The following is a 26339-nucleotide window of genomic DNA, read 5'->3' on the forward strand; positions in this document are numbered from 1 at the left end:
GGGGGTGTTGTGGATAGTGTGGAGGGCTGTCAGAGGTTACAACAGGACATCAGTAGGATGCAAAACTGGGCTGAGAAGTGGCAGATGGCGTTCAACCCAAATAAGTGTGAAGTGGTTCATTTTGGTAGGTCAAATACGATGGCAGAATATAGTATTAATGGTAAGACTCTTGGCAGTGTGGAGGATCAGAGGGATCTTGGGGTCCAAGTCAAGTCAAGGCAAGTCACTTTATTGCAATTTGACCATAACTGCTAGTACAGTGCATAGTAAAAATGAGACAATGATTTTCAGGACCATGATGTTACATGACACAGTACCAAAACTAGACTGAACTACATAAAAAAAACAACACAGAAAAAAACTACATTAGACTACAGACCTGTCCAGGACTGCATAAAGTGCACAAAACAGTGCAGGCATTACAATAAATAATAAACAAGACAATAGGGCAGTAAGGTGTCAGTCCAGGCTCTGGGTATTGAGGAGTCTGATAACTTGGAGGAAGAAACTGTTACATAGTCTGGTCATGAGAGCCTGAATGCTTCGGTGCCTTTTCCCAGATGGCAGGAGGGAGAAGAAATTGTATGAGGGGTGCGTGGGGTCCTTCATAATGCTGTTTGCTTTGCGGATGCAGTGTGTAGTGTAAATGTCCGTAATGGTGGGAAGAGAGACCCTGATGATCTTCTCAGCTGATCTCACTATCCACTGCAGGGTCTTGCAATTCGAGGTGGTGCAATTTCCGAACCAGGCAGTGATGCAGCTGCTCAGGATGCTCTCAATACAACCCCTGTAGAATGTGATGAGGATGAGGGGTGGGAGATGGACTTCCCTCAGCCTTCATAGAAAGTAGAGTCGCTGCTGGGCTTTCTTTGCTATGGAGCTGGTGTTGAGGGACCAGGTGAGATTCTCCGCCAGGTGAACACCAAGAAATTTGGTGCTCTTAACGATCTCTACCAAGGAGCCATCAATGTTCAGCGGGGAGTGGTCATTCCGTGTCCTCCTGAAGTCAACAACCGTCTCTTTTGTTCACATTCAGAGACAGGTTGTTGGGTCTGTACCAGTCTGTTAGCCGCTACACCTCCTCTCTGTAAGCTGACTCATTGTTCTTGCTGATGAGACCCGCCGCGGTCGTGTCATCAGCGAACTTGATGATATGGTTCGGGCTGTGTGTTGCAGCACAGTTGTGGGTCAGCAGAATGAACAGCAGTGGACTGAGCACACAGCCCTGGGGGACCCCCGTGCTCAGTGTGATGGTGTTGGAGATGCTGCTTCCGATCCATAGGACGCTCAAAGCAGCTGTGCAGGTTGACTCTGTGGTTAAGAAGACATATGGTGTATTGGCCTTCATGAATCGTGGAATTGAACTTAGTAGCTGAGAGGGAATGTTGCAGTTATATAGGACCCTGGTCAGACCCCACTTGGAGTACTGTGCTCAGTTCTGGTCGCCTCACTACAGGAAGGATGTGGAAACCATAGAAAGGGTGCAGAGGAGATTTACAAGGATGTTGCCTGGATTGGGGAGCATGCCTCATGAGAACAGGTTGAGTGAACTCGGCCTTTTCTCCTTGGAGCGAAGGAGGATGAGAGGTGACCTAATAGAAGTGTACAAGATGATGAGAGGCATTGATCGTGTGGATAGTCAGATGCTTTTTCCCAGGGCTGAAATGGTTGCCACAAGAGGACACGGGTTTAAGGTGCTGGGGAGTAGGTACAGAGGAGATATCAGGGGTAAGTTTTTTTATTCAGAGTGGTGAGTGCGTGGATTGGGCTGCTGACAACTGTGGTGGAGGCGGATACGATAGGGTCTTTTAAGAGGTTTTTAGATAGGTACACAGAGCTTAGTAAAATAGAGGCCTATAGGTAAGCCTAGTAATTTCTAAGGTAGGGACGTGTTTGGCAGAACTTTGTGGGCTGAAGGGCCTGTATTGTGCCCTTCGTTTTTAAAAATCTAAATCTGAATCCCTGCCCCCGTTCCAATCCCTCAGCCACGTATTTATCCTCCACCTCATTCTATTCCTATACTCACTGTCACGTGGCACAGGCAGTAATGCTGAGATTCTTACCTTTGAGGTCCTGCTTCTCAACTTCCTTCCTAACTCCCTGTAATCTGTTTTCAGGTCCTCCTCCCTTTTTCTACCTATGTCGTTGATACCAATATGTACCACGACCTCTGGCTGTTCTCCTTCCCACTTCAAGATATTGTGGGAGCGATCAGAAACATCCCAGACCCTGGCACCTGGGAGGCAAACTGCCATCTGTGTTTCTTTCCTGCGTCCACAGATCACACTGTCCGACCCCCTGACTATAGAGTCCCCTATCACTACTGCCTTCCTCTTCCTTACCTTCTGAGCCACAGGGCCAGTCTCTGTGCCAGAGGCGTGACCACTGTTGCTTCCCCCAGATAGGCCATTCTCCCCCCCCCCCCACCAACAGTACTCAGCAGGAGTACTTATTGTTAAGGGGGACAGCCACTGGGGTACCCTCCGGCATCTGCCCTTCCCTCTCCTGACCGTTACCCACTTATCTCTCTCCCCAGGGAGTGACTACTTGCCGATAGCTCCTCACTCTCCCTGACCAGACGAAGGTCATCGAGCTGCATCTCCAGTATTACACAAATATTACTGAAATAGTACATGCACAACTCCTCCCTGGTTAGCTATAAACCTCAACTCAACATAGAATGCATCTCAACAGTTGTGAGATAACTTCTTTCCTGACTTGGGGGGGGGGGGGTGGGTAGACTTGTGCCTGTTGCAAATCCTAACAAGGACACATCCTTTGGCCATGGGGCATCCACCACTGCTTGAATTTTCTCAGCATCTTGTGTTGACACTATTACAGGAGATGTGGCATACAGATGGTGGATAGATCTCCAGTCAGGTTGTAGATGTCTCAGTACTCATGACTCCACGATGCCAGCTCACATACAGTGGCATGCAAAAGTTTGGGCACCCGGGTCAAAGTTTCTGATACTGTGAATAGTTAAGTGAGTAGAAGATGAACTGATCTCCAAAAGTCATGAAAGTTAAAGATGAAAAATTCTTTTCAACATTTAAGCAAGATTAGTGTATTATTTTTGTTTTGTACAATTTTAGAGTGAAAAAAAGGAAAGGAGTACCATGCAAATGTTTGGGAACCCCAAGAGATTTGAGCTCTCAGATAACTTTTACCAAGGTTTAAGGCCTTAATTAGCTTGTTAAGGCTATGGCTTGTTCACAGTCATCGTTAGGAAAGGCCAGGTGATGCAAATTTCAAAGCTTTATAAATACCCTGACTCCTCAAACCATGTCCCAACAATCAGCAGCCATGAGATCCTCTAAGCAGCTGCCTAACACTCTGAAAATCAAAGTAAATGATGCCCACAAAGCAGGAGAAGGCTATAAGAAGATAACAAAGCATTTTCAGGTAGCTATTTCCTCAGTTCGTAATGTAATTAAAAAATGGCAGTTAACAGGAACAGTGGAAGTCAAGTTGAGGTCTGGAAGACGAAGAAAACTTTCCGAGAGAACTGCTCGTAGGATTGCTAGAAAGGCAAATCAAAACCCCGTTTGACTGCAAAAGACCTTCAGGAAGATTTAGCAGACTCTGGAGTGGTGGTGCACTGTTCTACTGTGCAGCGACACCTGCACAAATATGACCTTCATGGAAGAGTCATCAGAAGAAAACCTTTCCTGCATCCTCACCACAAAATTCAGCGTCAGAAGTTTGCAAAGGAACATCTAAACAAGCCTGATGCAGTTTGGAAACATGTCCTGTGGACTGATGAAGTTAAAATAGAACTTTTTGGCCACAATGAGCAAAAGTATTTTTGGAGAAAAAAGGGTGCAGAATTTCATGAAAAGAACACCTCTCCAATTGTTAAGCACGGGAGTGGATCGATCATGCTTTGGGCTTGTGTTGCAGCCAGTGGCACGGGGAACATTTCATTGGTAGAGGAGAGAATGAATTCAATTAAATACCTGCAAATTCTGGAAGCAAACATCACACTGTCTGTAAAAAAGCTGAAGATGAAAGGAGGATGGCCTCTACAACAGGATAATGATCCTAAACATACCTCAAAACCCACAATGGACTACCTCAAGAGGCACAAGCTGAAGGTTTTGCTCTGGCCCTCACAGTCCCCCGACCTAAAATCATCAAAAATCTGTGGATAGACCTCAAAAGAGCAGCGTATGCAAGACAGCCCAAGAATCTCACAGAACTAGAAGCCTTTTGCAAGGAAGAATGGGCGAAAACCCCCCAAACAAAAATTGAAAGACTCTTAGCTGGCTACAGAAAGCGTTTACAAGCTGTGATACTTGCCAAAGGGGGTGTTACTAAGTACTGACCATGCAGGGTGCCCAAACTTTTGCTTTGGGCCTTTTTCCTTTTTTGTTATTTTGAAACTGTAAAGGATGGAAATAAAAAAGTAATCTTGCTTAAAATATTAAAGGAATGGGTCATCTTTAACTTTATGCCTTTTGGAAATCAGATCATATTTTACTTGCTTAGCTATTCATAGTAACAGAAATTTTGACCAGGGGTGCCCAAAATTTTGCATGACACTGTACATCAGACCAATGCAGGTAAAAGGTGATTGTAAGGTCACCATTAACACAGTACTGAAAATAAATCAATACCCTCTGCCCAGGATAGAGGATGTCTTTGCAAACTTTTCTGGAGGGAAATACTTCAGCAAAAGGAACTTAGCTGAAGCTTACCTACAGAAAGAGATGGATGAAGAATCCAAAGCCACGTTGGACTTGTATGTGGTAAAAACAGTGCATCATTAAGCCAATTACTGAGCCGACAATGCTCAATCTCTTCGATTCAGCCATGTAAGCTGAAATGGACTCCCTTTTGATTCCACTTATGAAACCTAAAGCATTTTGCAGTCAACAATGATTTTGGTTCTAAATTCTCCTGCATTACTTTCATGATGTCAGCGATGTTTATTTGGTTTAAAATACTGCTCAGGTCTTTCATTCTAAACCAACCAGTTATCTCTTGTACAATTAAATATGTCTATTTCTCTGATGTAGGCAGACATTTCTGCTTGTATTTATTTATTATCATCATCTGGTACTTACTGTTTATGAACCTGTGAATTTTTCCATTTTCTGGCTTTTTTTTAACTTGACCACCTCTTTCTGAAGAAGGACATGCTGTACATTTTTAAAAACTTGAATGTCTCACTGTGCTTCTACTGTAGTCACCGTGGGTCATTTAAAAGTTCCTCATTGCCACTGTCATGTTTTTTATCTCCAGAAATTATTCAAAAGCAAAACACAAAGCTGGGAAAAACTCATATATACTTAGTTTTGTTTCTTTAGTGAGGCCCACTCTTATGACATGATGGCATAATGACCTATGCCATTCACTTACTTTTTCATATAACCCATAATGAATTATTTAAATAACAAAGAATGCTTAATTAAACAATTCATTTACAATATTACTCAAATATTACTGAAATACACCACAGGTATCTGGAATGCACAATCGGGAGTAGAGGCAGATGCAAGGTGCCCAATGGGAGCTATGAGAGATGGCCTGGCCTGGATAATGGGAGTCTTGATAATGGAGGTTGCCTTATTGAGGCGAAACTTCCAGGTGTTGGTGAAGAATTCAAAGAATCCTCTCGGGGAAATGGTCAAACCTGTCAATGTATAACTTCACATTTACAATTACAGTTGAACTCTGATAATTTGCTTTCCATTTCTTTTGAGAATTCCTATGACTCTTTTTTCCCAAACTCTCTTTTGAAACTCACTGGGGTTCCCGTTTCAGGCTCCCTTTATACTCATCACTTTATACTGCGACCAACTTCCCCACTCCCTTTAAACTCACCGATCCACCTTCCCCACTCCCTTTAGACTCACCGATCCACCTTCCCCACTCCCTTTAAACTCACCGATCCATCTTCCCCACTCTCTTTAAACTCACCGATCCACCTTCCCCACTCCCTTTAACTCACCGATCCATCTTCCCCACTCCCTTTAAACTCACCGATCCACCTTCCCCACTCCCTTTAAACTCACCGATCCACCATCCCCACTCCCTTTAAACTCACCGATCCACCTTCCCCACTCCCTTTAAACTCACCGATCCACCTTCCCCACTCCCTTTAAACTCACCGATCCACCTTCCCCACTCCCTTTAAAATCTCCGATCCATCTTCCCCACTCCCTTTAAATTCACCGATCCACCTTCCCCACTCCCTTTAACTCACCGATCCACCTTCACCATTTCCTTTAGACTCACCGATCCACCTTCCCCACTCCCTTTAAACTCACCGATCCACCTTCCCCACTCCCTTTAAACTCACTGATCCACCTTCCCCATTTTCCTTTAAACTCACCAATTGACCTTCCCCATTTCCTTTAGACTCACTGATCCACCTTCCCCACACCCTTTAAACTCACCGATCCACCTTCCCCACTCCCTTTAAACTCACCGATCCACCTTCCCCATTTTCCTTTAAACTCACCAATTGACCTTCCCCATTTCCTTTAGACTCACTGATCCACCTTCCCCACTCCCTTTAAACTCACCGATCCACCTTCCCCACTCCCTTTAAACTCACCGATCCACCTTCCCCACTCCCTTTAAACTCACCGATCCACCTTCCCCACTCCCTTTAACTCACCGATCCATCTTCCCCACTCCCTTTAAACTCACCGATCCACCTTCCCCACTCCCTTTAAACTCACCGATCCATCTTCCCCACTCCCTTTAAACTCACCGATCCACCTTCCCCACTCCCTTTAAATCTCCGATCCATCTTCCCCACTCCCTTTAAACTCACCGATCCACCTTCCCCACTCCCTTTAAATCTCCGATCCATCTTCCCCACTCCCTTTAAATTCACCGATCCACCTTCCCCACTCCCTTTAACTCACCGATCCACCTTCCCCACTCCCTTTATCTCACCGATCCACCTTCCCCACTCACTTTAAACTCACCGATCCACCTTCCCCACTCCCATTAAACTCACCGATCCACCTTCCCCACTCCCTTTAAACTCTCCGATCCACCTCCATTCCCTTTAAACTCACCGATCCACCATCCCCACTCCCTTTAAACTCACCGATCCACCTTCCACACTCCCTTTAAACTCACCGATCCACCTTCCCCATTCCCTTTAAACTCACCGATCCACCTTTCCCACTCCCTTTATCTCACCGATCCACCTTCCCCACTCCCTTTAAACTCACCGATCCACCATCCCCATTTCCTTTAGACTCACCGATCCACCTTCCCCACTCCCTTTAAACTCACCGATCCACCTTCCCCACTCCCTTTAAACTCACCGATCCACCTTCCCCATTTTCCTTTAAACTCACCAATTGACCTTCCCCATTTCCTTTAGACTCACTGATCCACCTTCCCCACTCCCTTTAAACTCACCGATCCACCTTCCCCACTCCCTTTAAACTCACCGATCCACCTTCCCCACTCCCTTTAACTCACCGATCCATCTTCCCCACTGCCTTTAAACTCACCGATCCACCTTCCCCACTCCCTTTAACTCTCCGATCCATCTTCCCCACTCCCTTTAAATTCACCGATCCACCTTCCCCATTCCCTTTAAACTCTCCGATCCACCTCCATTCCCTTTAACTCACCGATCCACCTTCCCCACTCCCTTTATCTCACCGATCCACCTTCCCCACTCACTTTAAACTCACCGATCCACCTTCCCCAGTCCCTTTAAACTCACCGATCCACCTTCCCCACTCCCTTTAAACTCTCCGATCCACCTCCATTCCCTTTAAACTCACCGATCCACCATCCCCACTCCCTTTAAACTCACCGATCCACCTTCCACACTCCCTTTAAACTCACCGATCCACCTTCCCCATTCCCTTTAAACTCACCGATCCACCTTTCCCACTCCCTTTAAACACACCGATCCACCTTCCCCACTCCCTTTAAACTCACCGATCCACCTTCCCCACTCCCTTTAAACTCATCGATCCACCTTCCCCACTCCCTTTAAACTCTCCGATCCACCTCCATTCCCTTTAAACTCACCGATCCACCATCCCCACTCCCTTTAAACTCACCGATCCACCTTCCACACTCCCTTTAAACTCACCGATCCACCTTCCCCATTCCCTTTAAACTCACCGATCCACCTTTCCCACTCCCTTTAAACACACCGATCCACCTTCCCCATTCCCTTTAAACTCACCGATCCACCTTCCCCACTCCCTTTAAACTCACCGATCCACCTTCCCCACTCCCTTTAAACTCACCGATCCACCTTTCCCACTCCCTTTAAACTCACCGATCCACCTTTCCCACTCCCTTTAAACTCACCGATCCACCTTCCCCACTCCCTTTAAACTCACCGATCCACCTTCCCCACTCCCTTTAAACTCACTGATCCACCTTCCCCACTACCTTTAACTCACCGATCCAACTTCCCCACTCCCTTTAAACTCACCGATCCACCTTTCCCACTCCCTTTAAACTCACCGATCCACCTTCCCCACTCCCTTTAAACTCACCGATCCACCATCCCCACTCCCTTTAAAATCACCGATCCACCTTCCCCACTCCCTTTTAACTCACCGATCCACCTTCCCCACTCCCTTTAAACTCACCGATCCACCTTCCCCATTTCCTTTAAACTCACCGATCCACCTTCCCCATTCCCTTTAAACTCACCGATCCACCTTCCCCATTTCCTTTAAACTCACCGATCCACCTTCCCCACTCCCTTTAAACTCACCGATCCACCTTCCCCATTCCCTTTAAACTCACCGATCCACCTTCCCCATTTCCTTTAGACTCACCGATCCACCTTCCCCACTCCCTTTAAACTCACCGATCCACCTTCCCCACTCCCTTTAAACTCACCGATCCACCTTCCCCATTTTCCTTTAAACTCACCAATTGACCTTCCCCATTTCCTTTAGACTCACTGATCCACCTTCCCCACTCCCTTTAAACTCACCGATCCACCTTCCCCACTCCCTTTAAACTCACCGATCCACCTTCCCCACTCCCTTTAAACTCACCGATCCACCTTCCCCACTCCCTTTAACTCACCGATCCATCTTCCCCACTCCCTTTAAACTCACCGATCCACCTTCCCCACTCCCTTTAAATTCACCGATCCACCTTCACCACTCCCATTAACTCACCGATCCACCTTCCCCACTCACTTTAAACTCACCGATCCACCTTCCCCACTCCCTTTAAACTCACCGATCCACCTTCCCCACTCCCTTTAAACTCACCGATCCACCTTCCCCACTCCCTTTAACTCACCGATCCACCTTCCCCATTTCCCTTTAAACTCACCGATCCACCTTCCCCACTCCCTTTTAACTCACCGATCCACCTTCCCCACTCCCTTTAACTCACCGATCCACCTTCCCCACTCCCTTTATCTCACCGATCCACCTTCCCCACTCCCTTTAAACTCACCGATCCACCTTCCCCACTCCCTTTAAACTCACCGATCCACCTTCCCCACTCCCTTTAAACTCTCCGATCCACCTCCATTCCCTTTAAACTCACCGATCCACCATCCCCACTCCCTTTAAACTCACCGATCCACCTTCCTCACTCCCTTTAAACTCACCGATCCACCTTCCCCATTCCCTTTAAACTCACCTATCCACCTTTCCCACTCCCTTTAAACACACCGATCCACCTTCCCCATTCCCTTTAAACTCACCGATCCACCTTCCCCACTCCCTTTAAACTCACCGATCCACCTTCCCCACTCCCTTTAAACTCACCGATCCACCTTCCTCACTCCCTTTAAACTCACCGATCCACCTTTCCCACTCCCTTTAAACTCACCGATCCACCTTCCCCACTCCCTTTAAACTCACCGATCCATCTTTCCCACTCCCTTTAACTCACCGATCCACCTTCCCCATTCCCTTTAAACTCACCGATCCACCTTCCCCACTCCCTTTAACTCACCGATCCACCTTCCCCATTCCCTTTAAACTCACCGATCCACCTTCCCCACTCCCTTTAAACTCACCGATCCACCTTCCCCACTCACTTTAAACTCACCGATCCACCTTCCCCACTCCCTTTAAACTCACCGATCCACCTTCCCCACTTCCTTTAAAATCACTGATCGACCTTCCCTACTCCCTTTAAACTCACCGATCCACCTTCCCCACTCCCTTTAAACTCACCGATCCACCTTCCCCATTTCCTTTAGACTCACTGATCCACCTTCCCCACTCCCTTTAAATTCACCGATCCACCTTCCCCACTTCCTTTAAAATCACCGATCCACCTTCCTTACTCCCTTTAAACTCACCGATCCACCTTCCCCATTCCCTTTAAACACACCGATCCACCTTCCCCATTCCCTTTAAACACACCGATCCACCTTCCCCATTCCTTTAAACTCACCGATCCACCTTCCCCACTCCCTTTAAACTCACCGATCCACCTTTCCCACTCCCTTTAAACTCACCGATCCACCTTTCCCACTCCCTTTAAACTCACCGATCCACCTTCCCCATTTCCCTTTAAACTCACCGATCCACCTTCCCCACTCCCTTTAAACTCACCGATCCACCTTCCCCACTACCTTTAACTCACCGATCCACCTTTCCCACTCTCTTTAAACTCACCGATCCACCTTCCCCATTGCCTTTAAACTCACCGATCCACCTTCCCCACTCCCTTTAAACTCACCGATTCACCTTCCCCACTCCCTTTAAACTCACCGATCCACATTCCCCATTCCCTTTAAACTCACCGATCCACCTTCCCCATTTCCTTTAGACTCACCGATCCACCTTCCCCACTCCCTTTAATCTCACCGATCCACCTTCCCCATTTCCTTTAAACTCACCGATCCACCTTCCCCACTCCCTTTAAACTCACCGATCCACATTCCCCATTCCCTTTAAACTCACCGATCCACCTTCCCCATTTCCTTTAGACTCACCGATCCACCTTCCCCACTCCCTTTAAACTCACCGATCCACCTTCCCCACTCCCTTTAAACTCACCGATCCACCTTCCCCATTTTCCTTTAAACTCACCAATTGACCTTCCCCATTTCCTTTAGACTCACTGATCCACCTTCCCCACTCCCTTTAAACTCACCGATCCACCTTCCCCATTTTCCTTTAAACTCACCAATTGACCTTCCCCATTTCCTTTAGACTCACTGATCCACCTTCCCCACTCCCTTTAAACTCACCGATCCACCTTCCCCACTCCCTTTAAACTCACCAATCCACCTTCCCCACTCCCTTTAAACTCACCGATCCACCTTCCCCACTCCCTTTAAACTCACCAATCGTCCTTCCCCATTTCTTTTAGACTCACCAATCCACCTTCCCCACTCCCTTTAACTCACTGATCCACCTTCCCCATTCCCTTTAAACTCACCGATCCACCTTCCCCATTCCCTTTAAACTCACCGATCCACCTTCCCCACTCCTTTTAACTCACCGATCCACCTTCCCCATTCCCTTTAAACTCACCGATCCACCTTCCCCACTTCCTTTAAACTCACCGATCAACCTTCCCCACTCCCTTTAAACTCACCGATCCACCTTCCCCACTCCCTTTAAACTCACCGATCCACCTTCCCCATTCCCTTTAACTCACCGATCCACCTTCCCCACTCCCTTTAAACTCACCGATCCACCTTTCCCACTCCCTTTAAACTCACCGATCCACCTTCCCCATTTCCTTTAAACTCACCGATCCACCTTCTCCACTCCCTTTAAACTCACCGATCCACCTTCCCCACTCCCTTTAAACTCACCGATCCACCTTCCCCACTCCCTTTAAACTCACCGATCCACCTTCCCCACTCCCTTTAAACTCACCGATCCACCTTTCCCACTCCCTTTAAACTCACCGATCCACCTTTCCCACTCCCTTTAAACTCACCGATCCACCTTCCCCATTTCCTTTAAACTCACCGATCCACCTTCTCCACTCCCTTTAAACTCACCGATCCACCTTCCCCACTCCCTTTAAACTCACCGATCCACCTTCCCCACTTCCTTTAAACTCACCGATCCACCTTCCCCACTCCCTTTAAACTCACCGATCCACCTTCCCCACTCCCTTTAAACTCACCGATCCACCTTCCCCACTCCCTTTAAACTCACCGATCCACCTTTCCCACTCCCTTTAAACTCACCGATCCACCTTCCCCACTCCCTTTAAACTCACCGATCCACCTTCCACATTCCCTTTAACTCACCGATCCACCTTTCCCACTCCCTTTAAACTCACCGATCCACCTTCCCCACTCCCTTTAAACTCACCGATCCATCTTTCCCACTCCCTTTAACTCACCGATCCACCTTCCCCATTCCCTTTAAACTCACCGATCCACCTTCCCCACTCCCTTTAAACTCACCGATCCACCTTCCCCACTCCCTTTAAACTCACCGATCCACCTTCCCCACTTCCTTTAAAATCACTGATCGACCTTCCCTACTCCCTTTAAACTCACCGATCCACCTTCCCCATTCCCTTTAAACTCACCGATCCACCTTCCCCATTTCCTTTAAATTCACCGATCCACCTTCCCCACTTCCTTTAAAATCACCGATCCACCTTCCCCACTCCCTTTAAACTCACCGATCCACCTTCCCCACTACCTTTAACTCACCGATCCACCTTTCCCACTCTCTTTAAACTCACCGATCCACCTTCCCCATTCCCTTTAAACTCACCGATCCACCTTCCCCATTCCCTTTAAACTCACCGATCCACCTTCCCCACTTCCTTTAAAATCACCGATCCACCTTCCCCATTCCCTTTAAACTCACCGATCCACCTTCCCCACTCCCTTTAAACTCACCGATCCACCTTTCCCACTCCCTTTTAACTCACCGATCCACCTTCCCCACTCCCTTTATCTCACCGATCCACCTTCCCCACTTCCTTTAAACTCACCGATCCACCTTCCCCACTCCCTTTAAACTCACCGATCCACCTTCCCCACTCCCTTTAAACTCACCGATCCACCTTCCCCACTCCCTTTAAACTCACCGATCCACCTTCCCCACTCCCTTTAAACTCACCGATCCACCTTCCCCACTCCCTTTAAACTCACCGATCCACCTTCCCCACTCCCTTTTAACTCACCGATCCACCTTCCCCACTCCCTTTAACTCATCGATCCACCTTCCCCACTCCCTTTATCTCACCGATCCACCTTCCCCACTCCCTTTAAACTCACCGATCCACCTTCCCCACTCCCTTTAAACTCACCGATCCACATACTCCACTCCCTTTAACTCACCGATCCACCTCCCCCACTCCCTTTAAACTCACCGATCCACCTTCCCCATTTCCTTTAAACTCACCGATCCACCTTCCCCACTTCCTTTAAACTCACCGATCCACCTTCCCCACTCCCTTTAAACTCACCGATCCACCTTCCCCACTCCCTTTAAACTCACCGATCCACCTTCCCCACTCCCTTTAAACTCACCGATCCACCTTCCCCACTCCCTTTAAACTCACCGATCCACCTTCCCCACTCCCTTTAAACTCACCGATCCACCTTCCCCACTCCCTTTAACTCACCGATCCACCTTCCCCATTTCCCTTTAAACTCACCGATCCACCTTTCCCACTCCCTTTAAACTCACCGATCCACCTTCCCCACTCCCTTTTAACTCACCGATCCACCTTCCCCACTCCCTTTAACTCACCGATCCACCTTCCCCACTCCCTTTATCTCACCGATCCACCTTCCCCACTCCCTTTAAACTCACCGATCCACCTTCCCCACTCCCTTTAAACTCACCGATCCACATACTCCACTCCCTTTAACTCACCGATCCACCTCCCCCACTCCCTTTAAACTCACCGATCCACCTTCCCCACTCCCTTTAACTCACCGATCCACCTTCCCCATTTCCTTTAAACTCACCGATCCACCTTCCCCACTTCCTTTAAAATCACCGATCCACCTTCCGTACTCCCTTTAAACTCACCGATCCACATTGCCCATTCCTTTTAAACAAACTTCCATCCTCTCCCTTAAACTTAGCAGATCAGCTGGAAAACACATTGCATTACCTGGTAACATTGTACAAGTACATTGTTTCATTTGCCCATAAACCCTACAGTCTGGCACCACCAATATCCTGGGGGTGCCCAGTTCCTGGAGTTTTGGTTGTCCAGTACAGGAGTTGCCAGATTCACTTCAGGGCCTCTGGAGAGAAATGTGTCTGTTCGTGTAAAAGGTGGGTCTGTGTGGCGTGGTTACGTTACTGTGTGATATCAGAATGTGCTTCCTCTTAAACAGTGTGTGTAGTTGTGTGGGTCTATAGCCCAGCCATTGCATCTGCAGAGCACCACCCTGAAGCCATGGAATTAAATTCCAGGTACATCTCACAGGAATGGTCAGAGGCTTGCTGATTATCTTTCCTTTCAGCCAAAGACTCATTCTACCGAGATGTAACATTGAGCGTCATAGGAAGTCATTCCTACCTGTGGCCATCAAACTTTACAACTCCTCCCTTGGAGTGTCAGACACCCTGAGCCAATAGGCTGGTCCTGGACTTATTTCCACTTGGCATGATTAACTTATCATTATTTAATTATTTATGGTTTTATATTGCTATATTTCTACACTATTCTTGGTTGGTGCGGCTGTAATGAAACCCAATTTCCCTCGGAATCTGTAAGATTCAAAATTAAGATGTGCGTTTCTGACAGGTCCGGGTTAAAGTCAAAGGACAAATGTGATTTAATTATGTCTGGGTTAAAGTCTGTAAACAAGTGTGATCTAATTATGAATGCAGAAGCCTTGACAAAATTAACTGTTTGTGGAATCATTGAAGTCCTGAGATATGGACTATTGTTTTACAGAAACGTGTAAAAAAACAACTCCAAATATGGAATGGGAAAACACTGTGTACCTCCCGAGTCAGGGAGGGGGGTGGTAAGGAAGAAGGATAAAACCTGCTGCCCTGTAAGGTTCAGGGTTCCCTTCGCTGAGGGGGCCCAGCTCTGCAGAACTGTTAATAAACTTTGTTTCCTTGAATTTGTCTTGAAGCTGTTATTCGGGAGCGTGGCTCGTTTCTGACAGAATCAATAAAGTATGTCTGTCTGTCTGTCTTTTACAAAAATACATTTACTATAAATTCTGGCATTTCCCCCTTCCTTTTCAGTCCTGTTGAAGTGTCTTGGCCCAAAATGGCGATGGTTTATCCATTTTATAGATGCTGCCTGACCTGCTGAGTTCCTGCAGCATTTTGTGTGTGTTGCTCTGGATTTCCAGCACCTGCAGAGTCTCTTGTGTTCATTACAAATTGAAACCACGACATTACTATTGTCTGCTCACGTTACAAACAGAAGACAGGCAAAAACCATGACTAACACAGACTCGGTGAGGGTGGCATTGATCCCTGCAGTGCCAAACAGTCTTGAAATAACCACGGATGGCACGTGTTCTCTTTCCATAGCCACCTAGGCACGGACATACCCCCTCCCCCGAACATTGCCAGTCAGCCTGGCCGAACCCGTTTCCAGGGCCCACAGATATGACATGAGGATGGTTTTGATTACCGGTAATTGACCTCTGGTTTATGGGCCTGGCATGCTTCTGCTGCTGTTGGCTAAACTCAAAATGAGATCAGATATACCTCGGGCATTGACTGCAAGCATAAACCTTGTGACAGAAGTTCAGTGCCTGAACAGGAACTCAAGCTCTGCAGCCTGGGAGAGAAAGAAAGATCTGTACAGCAAGGATCTTGACTGCCACAAGCTTATGGACAGCGGGAGAAGCTCCAGCTCTCCCGCCCAGTTCCAGGGATCTGGGAATGTTCAGATTCACACCATATGGCTCCTGGCCCCAGGAAGTGTGCCTGTCTTGGTGGTGGGATGTCAGAGATCTCAGAAACAACCCTTCAGCCCATCTTAACCTAGCTCCACTGATAGAATGGCACTTCTGTAGTGTGGAGCTCCCTCACCACCACCCCTCCCGCAGCACAGCCCTCCTACAGTACCCTCCACCCATGGTATGGTTATCCCTCCACACCATCTAACCCACAATGCTGCACTCTCTCCTTATCACCCCTCTCACAGCGCCACACTCCCTCTTAACCACCCCTTCCACAATGCAGTGCTCCGTCTTCACTGCCCTCCGCAGTGCAGTGCTCCCTCCTCACTGCCCCTTTCACAGCGTTCATTCCTCACCGCCCCCTCCACGATGCAGCGCTCCCTCCTCACTGCCCCTCCTGTAACATGGTGCTCCCTCTTCACAGCCCCACCCCACTGCGAAGCACTATTTTGAGGGCTAGCAAAGTCCCGACGGACTGAACAGCTTCCCGCCAAGCCGTGCAGTAGTATGAACTGATTTAAGCTTGTGAGCTAAGAAGGGCCCCAATCTGAAATGTCAATGTCCTCTTTCCCACAGATGCTGCCAGCCTGCTGAGTTCCTTCACCATCTCGTGTTGTACGGTTCGTGAAGTTGGGTTTCCAGCTGGCCTGCAGGGGGCAGTGCTGGACACCATCTGCGGCGTCGTGAAGTTTGGGGGGGCGGAGTGAAACTAACCAACTGTTTCGCTGTTCTGAGTCACTCCTGCAGACAGAACCATGTTTATTTCCCTAGTAACCAAAGACCAACCACATAGGCTGCCTGCCTCCCAGCCTGAGGTGCCCTGGGGTGGATTTTCAAGTGTCGCCAAGCCCTTCCGATTACTTCCAGCAGGAAACCAGTCTTAATCCAGTTCTAAAGGCGAGAGAGAATTAAACAGAATGAAATAGAGTGAAAGAAAGAAAGGGAAAATTAGAAATAGAAAGAACTAGGGAGTGAGAAAGTGAGAGAAAGAAAGAAAAAGTTGCCCCTCAGGTTCCTTTAAAATCTTTCCCCTTTTGTCGCAAACCTATGTCCCCTAGTTAAGGATTTCCCTACCCTGATGAAAAGACAGTCAGTCCGCCTATTGTTATTTTAAATGTTTCTGTAATGTCACCCCTCACTTGTCAACGTTCATTTGGTCCTAACGACATCCTCATAAATTGGCCCAACTCCCACACTCCCCCAATTAGTGTCCAATAGCCCCCTGATTCCCACCCACAAAGAGTCATAGAAAGAGGCCTTTTGGCCCATTCTGTCTATGCTGAGCAGCATGCCCGTCTACTAATTCAACTTGCCTGCATTAATTCCGTATCTCTCTTTTCCCGGCTCATTGGTACCTGTACCGATGCCCTTTCAACGTTGTCAATGTTTCTGCCCCGACCACCTCTTCTGGCAACTCGTTCCAGATCTCTAAGTGAAAAAAAATCCCTCAAATTCCCTTTAAACCTACTCCCTCTCACCTTACACCTGTGTCCTATGGTCTTAGACAACACTACTGTAAGAATCAGACTCTTCCTATGTACCTGGATTTTCAGAAGGCCTTTGACAAGGTGCCACACACGAGGCTGCTTAACAAACTACGAGCCCATGGTATTACAGGAAAGATTCTAACATGGATAAGCCAGTGGCTGATTGGCAGGAGGCAAAGCGTGGGAATAAAGGGAGGCTTTTCTGGTTGGCTGTGGTGTTCCACAAGGGTCTGTGCTTGGACCGATTCTTTTTACTTTATATGTCAATGATGGAATTGATGGCTTTGTTGCAAAGTTTGCAGACGATATGAAGACAGGCGGAGGGGCAGGTAGTTTTGAGCAAGTAGCGAGGCTACAGAAGGACTTAGACAGATTGGGAGAACGGGCAAAGAAATGGCAGATAGAATACACGGTCATGTACACAGGGAAGTGTACGGTCATGTACTTTGATAGAAGACATGAAAGAGTTGACTAAGTGGAAAGAAAATACAAAAAACGGAGGCACAAATGGACTTGGAAGTCCTTGTGCAAGATTCCGTAAAGGTTCATTTGCAGGTTGAGTCTGTGGGGAGGAAGGCAAACGCAATGTTAGCATTTACACACATACTTACTGTAATACAGTTTTCTTTTTCTCTCGAATATCATTGTACACCTGCTACAAAGTTAACAGATTTCACAAAGATGCTGATTGTGATTGCTGAGGCAGCATCTCCTGTAGATGCTATCAATGTGATGTACCGGGCTGGGTCCACTACTCTGCAGCTTTTTACATTCCTGTGCATTCAACTTTCCACCTGCTTTAAGAAGGTATTATCCCAGTAGCTAATAAAAAGAAGGCAACATGCCTTAATGATTACTGCCCGATTGCTGTGACAGACACCATCACAAAGTGCTTTGAGAGTTTGTTGGTGCCACACATGAACTCCAGTCTCCCAGACAAGTCAGCCAACTGCAATTTGCCTGCTGTCAAAACAGGTATATGGCAGGTACCATCTCTCTGGAGCTAAACTCATCGCTGGAGCATGTAGGCAGTAAAGATACCTATGTCAGACTATTGTTTATTGACCAGAGCACTGCTTTCAATGGCACAATTCCACACAAACTCATCTCCAAACTCCTAGACCTGGAGTCCCTTTGCAACTGGATCCATGACTTCTTGATTAACAGCCCACAATCAGTAATGCCAGGCAGTAGAACTTCCACCTCCTTACATTGCGGCGCTCCCTCCTCAACGCCCCTCCCACAGTGCAGATCTCCCTCCTCAATGCCCCTCCTGCAGTGCAGAGCTCCCTCCTCAACGCCCCTCCAACAACACAGAGCTCCCTCCTCAACGCCCCTCCTGCAGTGCAGAGCTCCCTCCTCACAGCCCCTTCCACAGTGCAGATCTCCCTCCTCAACGCCCCTCCAACAACACAGAGCTCCCTCTTCAACGCCCCTCCAACAACTCAGAGCTCCCTCCTCAACGCCCCTCCTGCAGTGCAGAGCTCCCTCCTCAACGCCCCTCCAACAACACAGAGCTCCCTCCTCAACGCTCCTCCAACAACACAGAGCTCCCTCCTCAACGCCACTCCAACAACACAGAGCTCCCTCCTCAATGCTCCTCCAACAACACAGAGCTCCCTCCTCAACGCCCCTCCTGCAGTGCAGAGCTCCCTCCTCAACGCCCCTCCAACAACACAGAGCTCCCTCCTCAACGCCCCTCCAACAACACAGAGCTCCCTCCTCAACGCCCCTCCCACAGTGCAGAGCTCCCTCCTCAACGCCCCTCCAACAACACAGAGCTCCCTCCTCAACGCCCCTCCTGCGGTGCAGAGCTCCCTCCTCAACGCCCCTTCCACAGTGCAGAGCTCCCTCCTCAACGCCCCTCCTGCAGTGCAGAGCTCCCTCCTCAACGCCCCTCCAACAACACAGAGCTCCCTCCTCAACGCCCCTCCTGCAGTGCAGAGCTCCCTCCTCAACGCCCCTCCAACAACACAGAGCTCCCTCCTCAACGCCCCTCCTGCAGTGCAGAGCTCCCTCCTCAACGCCCCTCCAACAACACAGAGCTCCCTCCTCACCGCCCCTTCCACAGTGCAGAGCTCCCTCCTCAACGCCCCTCCTGCAGTGCAGAGCTCCCTCCTCAACGCCCCTCCAACAACACAGAGCTCCCTCCTCAACGCTCCTCCAACAACACAGAGCTCCCTCCTCAACGCCACTCCAACAACACAGAGCTCCCTCCTCAATGCTCCTCCAACAACACAGAGCTCCCTCCTCAACGCCCCTCCTGCAGTGCAGAGCTCCCTCCTCAACGCCCCTCCAACAACACAGAGCTCCCTCCTCAACGCCCCTCCAACAACACAGAGCTCCCTCCTCAACGCCCCTCCCACAGTGCAGAGCTCCCTCCTCAACGCCCCTCCAACAACACAGAGCTCCCTCCTCAACGCCCCTCCTGCGGTGCAGAGCTCCCTCCTCAACGCCCCTTCCACAGTGCAGAGCTCCCTCCTCAACGCCCCTCCTGCAGTGCAGAGTTCCCTCCTCAACGCCCCTCCAACAACACAGAGCTCCCTCCTCAACGCCCCTCCTGCAGTGCAGAGCTCCCTCCTCAACGCCCCTCCAACAACACAGAGCTCCCTCCTCAACGCTCCTCCAACAACACAGAGCTCCCTCCTCAACGCCACTCCAACAACACAGAGCTCCCTCCTCAATGCTCCTCCAACAACACAGAGCTCCCTCCTCAACGCCCCTCCTGCAGTGCAGAGCTCCCTCCTCAACGCCCCTCCAACAACACAGAGCTCCCTCCTCAACGCCCCTCCAACAACACAGAGCTCCCTCCTCAACGCCCCTCCCACAGTGCAGAGCTCCCTCCTCAACGCCCCTCCAACAACACAGAGCTCCCTCCTCAACGCCCCTCCTGCGGTGCAGAGCTCCCTCCTCAACGCCCCTTCCACAGTGCAGAGCTCCCTCCTCAACGCCCCTCCTGCAGTGCAGAGTTCCCTCCTCAACGCCCCTCCAACAACACAGAGCTCCCTCCTCAACGCCCCTCCTGCAGTGCAGAGCTCCCTCCTCAACGCCCCTCCAACAACACAGAGCTCCCTCCTCAACGCCCCTCCTGCAGTGCAGATCTCCCTCCTCAACGCCCCTCCAACAACACAGAGCTCCCTCCTCAACGCCCCTTCCACAGTGCAGAGCTCCCTCCTCAACGCCCCTCCTGCGGTGCAGAGCTCCCTCCTCAACGCCCCTTCCACAGTGCAGAGCTCCCTCCTCAACGCCCCTCCTGCAGTGCAGATCTCCCTCCTCAACGCCCCTCCAACAGTGCAGAGCTCCCTCCTCAACGCCCCTCCAACAACACAGAGCTCCCTCCTCAACGCCCCTCCTGCGGTGCAGAGCTCCCTCCTCAACGCCCCTTCCACAGTGCAGAGCTCCCTCCTCAACGCCCCTCCTGCAGTGCAGATCTCCCTCCTCAACGCCCCTCCTGCAGTGCAGAGCTCCCTCCTCAACGCCCCTCCAACAACACAGAGCTCCCTCCTCAACGCCCCTCCTGCAGTGCAGAGCTCCCTCCTCAACGCCCCTCCAACAACACAGAGCTCCCTCCTCAACGCCCCTCCTGCAGTGCAGAGCTCCCTCCTCAACGCCCCTCCAACAACACAGAGCTCCCTCCTCAACGCCCCTCCCACAGTGCAGAGCTCCCTCCTCAACGCCCCTCCAACAACACAGAGCTCCCTCCTCAACGCCCCTCCTGCAGTGCAGAGCTCCCTCCTCAACGCCCCTCCAACAACACAGAGCTCCCTCCTCACCGCCCCTTCCACAGTGCAGAGTTCCCTCCTCAACGCCCCTTCCACAGTGCAGAGCTCCCTCCTCACCGCCCCTTCCACAGTGCAGAGCTCCCTCCTCAACGCCCCTCCAACAACACAGAGCTCCCTCCTCAACGCCCCTCCTGCAGTGCAGAGCTCCCTCCTCAACGCCCCTCCTGCAGTGCAGAGCTCCCTCCTCACCGCCCCTTCCACAGTGCAGAGCTCCCTCCTCAACGCCCCTTCCACAGTGCAGAGCTCCCTCCTCAACGCCCCTTCCACAGCGAGACGCTCCCTCCTCACCGCCCCCCCACAGCAAGATGCTCCCTCCTCACCGCCCTCTCACAGCGAGACGCTCCCTCCACACCACTCCTCCCACAGTGAGACGCTCCCTCCTCACCGCCCCCCCACAGTGAGACGCTCCCTCCCTATCACCCCTCCCACTGAGACGCTCCCTCTTCACCGCCCCCCACAGTGAGACGCTCCATCCTCACCGCTCCTCCCACAGTGAGACGCTCCCTCCTCACCGCTCCTCCCACAGTGAGACGCTCCCTCCTCACCGCCCCTCCCACAGTGAGATGCTCCCTCCTCACCGCTCCTCCCACAGCGAGACGCTCCCTCCTCACCGCTCCTCCCACAGCGAGATGCTCCCTCCTCACCGCTCCTCCCACAGCGAGACGCACCCTCCTCACAGCCCCCCACAGCGAGATGCTCCCTCCTCACCGCCCCCCACAGCGAGACGCTCCCTCCTCACAGCCCCCCCACAGCGAGATACTCCCTCCTCACCGCCCCCCCACAGTGAGACGCTCCCTCCTCACCACCCCTCCCACATCGAGATGCTCCCTCCTCACCGCCCCCCCACAGCGAGACGCTCCCTCCTCACCACCCCCCCACAGCGAGATGCTCCCTCCTCACCGCCCCCCACAGCGAGACGCTCCCTCCTCACCACCCCCCCACAGCGAGATGCTCCCTCCTCACCGCCCCCCACAGCGCAGTGGGCTTTCGGTAATTCTCTGGATCAGGACTCCATCAGGAAGTCTATAATGGCCATGCTGGATCGAGCTGCCCCAGATGTGCATCACTGGCTGGGAATATAGTTTATATTGGATTCAGTAAGGAATTCGACTGTTTTCCTGAATTAGCATCAGGAATTTCTCATTGTTTTATTTCTGGCTCTCCCAGGAGGACTGTCTGCGGAATAGCAGAGCTCGAAACCAAGCTTCTACAGGCTTCTCTCTGACATTCCTTCGTCTATTCCCTTGACAGAGCTCTCCTGAATCCTGTGTTTCCCAGTGAGTAGCCCCTGCCCACCCCCTTCGCAGGCGGTGCATCCTAGATGGAAATGATAAACTAGGAAAAACATCCAGTTTTCTTTTGCCGCTTTAATTATCTCAGATCTGGGAGCGGCTCGCTGGAATGTGAGAGTCACTGATGGTGGAGCAGACAGACAAAACACACAGAGGTAAAGGCTGTTCTCAACACTAATTTTCATTCCAAAATGTTTAGAGGTGTTATTTATAATGGTGTTGAAGAGGTTGAATTTACCTTCTCTATGAGAGACGTTCACTGGGGGGGCCAGGAGCGCTCTGCCAGGGCTGGTGGTGGGGGCACTTATGATGGAGGTGTTTAAGAGGCAGGTAAAATGGAGTGATGTGGACCATGTGCAGGCAGAAGATATTAATTAGACATTATCAGCTGAATTAGTTCAGCATAATGTGATGGGCCAAATGGCCTGTTCCAATCTGGTTTCCACCCCAATCTCGAGCATCCACTGTTCACTTCCCTGCGTGGAAGTGGCCTGGCCTGCTGTCCCTCCAGCATTTCATGTGAGTTCCTCCAGATTTCCAGCATCTGAAGCATCTCTGGTGTCTGTTAGAGATGGTGGAGACTGTTAGATAGACGCATGGATGATAGGACAACAGAGGGTTATGTTGGAAGGAAGGGTTAGATTGATCTTAGAGTAGGTTAAAAGGTCAGCACAACATCGTGGGCCGAAGGGCCTGTTATATGTTATGAGCTCGGCACAAAGGAGGCCAAAGATCCTGTTCCTGGTCTGTGATCTCAGGAGTTGTTCATTAACACTTAGAATGAGTTTCGGCTTCAGGGATGCTGCCTCACCAGCTGGGTGACATTTTTCTCACTTCCAACCACCATCTTAATTACCATTACTTTTGAGTAAGGCGCCATTAAGCTTCACAGGAAAAATCTCTGCCATCCATTGCTGGAACTTGCATCAGTTTCCACTGATTTAAAATTCTCACCCATTTCTACAGCAGCTCCCCCTCCCCTCACTGTTCTCTAAACCCTCACAACAAACCAAACCTCTCCTTGTGCCTTAGGAATGTACTCGGTACCAGGAGAACTGTGAACAGTTCTGGTCCCCTGACCCAGGAAAGGACATCCTTGCCACAGAGAGTGTGGTGAAAACCCACCAGACTGGGGCCAGGGGTGTGGGGTGAGGGTCCAGGGACAGCGGGTCTGGGAAGGGATTGTGGCGAATCGGCTGTGTTCTCCGGGCTTTTAATTAAACACCTAACTAAACAAATCCCTTCTGCCTACACAGTGTCCGTATCCCTCCATTCTCTGCACATTCACTTGCCTGTCTGAGAGCCTCTTATCCGTCTCCACTGCCGTCCAGGCACCTACCACCCTCTGGGTAAAAACTTTGCCCTTTACATCACCTCGGAGAGGAATAAAGTCAACGTTTCTGGTCCCGATGAAGGGTCTCAGCCCAAAATGTCAGCTATCCGTTTCCCTCCGCAGATGCTGCCCGACCTGCTCAGTTCCTCCATCATTTTGTGCATGTTACTCTGGATTTCAAGCATCTGAAGAATCTCGTGTTTATGAACATTACAACACAGTACGGGCCCTTCAGCCCATGATGTTGTGCCAACCTCTTAACCTGCTCGAAGATCAATCCAAACCTTCCCTCCTCCATCACCCTCCATTTTTCTGTCATCCACGTGCCTATCTAAGATATATGACAGAAGTTGTGCAGCACATCTCCTTTGAACTCTCCCCTTCTCTCCTTACTAGACATTTTGACCCTGGGTGAAGATACTAGATGTCTGCCCTATCTATGCACCTTATCCCCTCAGCCTCTGCCACTGCAGAGAAAACAATTCAAGTTTGTCCAACCTGTCAGAGCTCATTCCCTCTAATCCAGGCAGCATCCTGGTGAATACTTAAGTTTCAACAGGTCTATCAGTCTCCATCTTGAATATCCTCAGTGACAGTCCTCTAAGGCAGAGAAGTTACAGATCTCTACTGAGAGAGACAGGAGCCATTGCTGTCCGTGAGGGGAAGGGAGTGCTGGGAGTCCCAAGATTCAGACCCAACCATGTGTTTCCCAGTCGGGATGGTGGGTGGCGGTGTTCCCCTTGGCAGGTTTGGGAGGGTTCTGTTGGAGTACCCTGGACATGCACACTGCAGCCACTGTGGTGGACGGAGGGAGTGTTTACTGTGTGTGTGTGTGGGGGGGGGGGGTGCTGATCAAGTTGTCCTGGATGGTGTTTACATTCCTGAGAGTTGTTGGAGGCATGCTCACCTAGGGAATTGGGGAGTGTCCCGTCACACTCCTGACCGTGCCTTGTAGAGGTAATGTGGCGGATGTTGAGTGCATGGACTAACTCCACCCAGGGAAGTGGGGAGTGTCCTGTCACGCTCCTGACCTGTGGTTTATAGACAGGGGAAAGTCACTCACCGCAGGATCCCCAACCTCTGACCTGTTTGTGTAGTCACACTCCTGATGAATCAGACCCTCCTGAGGAGCATTAAATAATGTTGGTGGAGCACTTTTTACCAAGAGAGCAGAGAATTCAGTGACTAACCTTTAGTAAATGGGATTTCCAGAGCAATGTTGATTGGATTTTCCTGGAGGGAATCCTGTCCAAAGGAATGTGAAGTTATGCTGCAGAAGGCTTGTTACTATCCCATGTGTGTCATCAGGTTAAATGAAGAGCTGATAACCGCAAACTTCTCTCCACAGCAGAGGGAAAGGCTATCGGGTAAGGGAAGAGATGGTAGGCAGGTTCGGAGGGGATCTGAGGAAGAATTTTTTGGGGGGTTGAAAAGTGTGTTCCTGTGCACAGAAAAGAAACTGACCCTTTGGCCCATCTACTCTGTGCCAACCTATTATTCTGCCTAGTGCCATTGACCACCTTCTCACTTCTCATCAGAAGGCGTTTCCTACCAGCTAAACCCTCCTATGTCCCTGGTAGTTCTCTATCCGTTAGGACCTTCTTGGCCTCTGCCTCTCCAAGGAGACAGAGGGAGATGCAGGAGCATTGTTTTTGTGACTGGAGGCCTGAGGCCAGAGGCCAGCAATGGGTTGAAGGGAACTGTGCTGATTATCACATACATCAGTGACTCAGATATGAACGGAAGACATACGATTAGTAAGTTTACAGATGACACAAAAATGGTAATATTGTTGACAGTGAGCTCTTGTTACAGAATAATATTGGCCAGCTGACAACGGCAGATAGGATTTAATTCCGATAAGCACAAGTTTAAGTTTAGAAGGCCTAATAAGGTTAAGTAAGGCTCCAGGGAGTACTGAGAACCAGAGAGTCCAACAATCTCTGAAAGAGGCTGCACAGGTAGATAAGGTTCAACGTTGAAAGTAAATTTACTATCAAAGGATGTACATGACACCCTGAGATTCATTTTCTTGCAGGCGTTCACAGTAGAAGAAAGAAATACAACAGAATCAATGGAAAACTACACGCAGTGGAGACAGAAACAACCAGTGTGCAAAAGAAGACAAACTGTAAATGTAATAATAAATAATATTGTTAACATGAATTGTAGAGTCCTTCAAAGAGAGTCCATAGGTTGTGGAATCAGTTCAGTGTTGAGGTGAGTGAAGTTATCCATGTTGGTTCCAGATAAAATGGTAAAGAAGCTACACAGAATACAGGAGCAGGGAGGTTACGGTCCAACTTTAGAAACCACTGGTCAGGACACAGCTGGAGCACCGTGTGCAGTTCCGGTCACAGGCTCTGGGATGGAGGTAACTGCACTGGAGAGGGTGCAGAGGAGATTGCCTGGGATGAAGGGTTTCATTTATCTACTCTTAATACAGTCTACTATCTAATTAACAATTAAGTTATCATGAAGGGTTCTGACCTTCCTATCTGCAGTGGTACTAGGGTCAGTGATGATGGACCCACTGTAGCAGTCAACAGAGCAAAGCAATGTTCACGTACAGTACTATCCAAAAGTCTTGGGCACATTTCAGTAGCTAGGGTGCCTCAGACTATTGCACTGCACTGCTGCCGTAAA

The 26339-nt window shown here is 49.8% G+C and overlaps 1 long non-coding RNA gene across 2 annotated transcripts in view; it reads left to right on the top strand.

Annotated features, from left to right (window-relative positions):
* The window catches only part of LOC140735123 (uncharacterized), a 48302-nt gene extending 22449 nt beyond the window's left edge, over nt 1–25853 (top strand). The window contains exons 2-3 of one of the 2 annotated variants that reach the window (XR_012100697.1): nt 22320–22515; nt 25732–25853. This is a non-coding gene — a long non-coding RNA (uncharacterized lncRNA). Of the gene's footprint in view, nt 1–22206; nt 22516–25731 lie in introns of those variants that run through there. The other variant, XR_012100696.1, reaches the window with a different exon arrangement.
* The last annotated feature ends 486 nt before the right edge of the window (nt 25854–26339 follow it).

Source organism: Hemitrygon akajei, chromosome 11 (assembly GCF_048418815.1).
Source record: "Hemitrygon akajei chromosome 11, sHemAka1.3, whole genome shotgun sequence".
Lineage (NCBI taxonomy): Eukaryota > Metazoa > Chordata > Chondrichthyes > Myliobatiformes > Dasyatidae > Hemitrygon > Hemitrygon akajei.